Below are 233 nucleotides of genomic sequence, written 5' to 3'. Positions count from 1 at the left end.
CTCTCTCTCTCTCCCTCCATCTTCGTCACTTTCTCCTTTGCTCTCTCTCAGTCCTGCCCTTCTTCTGTATGTGTGCCATCTTTTTTATCACTCTGAAGCTCTCTCTGTCTGGACCTCTCCGTCACTTCGTGTTGCCTTTTCCTCTTTATTCTTGCCCCAGTCTCTCTTTCTGCTTTTTCCTTTTGTCAGACAGACTATTCTTTCCTCCTTCTCTCTCTGTCTCTCCTTCTGTC

The 233-nt window shown here is 46.8% G+C and overlaps 1 protein-coding gene across 1 annotated transcript in view; it reads left to right on the top strand.

Moving 5' to 3' along the window:
- rims2a (regulating synaptic membrane exocytosis 2a) overlaps nucleotides 1-233 on the top strand; it is a 140,193-nt gene that overhangs the window by 101,526 nt on the left and 38,434 nt on the right.

Source organism: Morone saxatilis, unplaced genomic scaffold (genome assembly GCF_004916995.1).
Source record: "Morone saxatilis isolate NCDOM2014 unplaced genomic scaffold, NCSU_SB_2.0 Contig24, whole genome shotgun sequence".
In the NCBI taxonomy this organism is placed as follows: Eukaryota; Metazoa; Chordata; class Actinopteri; family Moronidae; genus Morone; species Morone saxatilis.
This window is presented reverse-complemented; position numbering and strand designations above follow the sequence as displayed.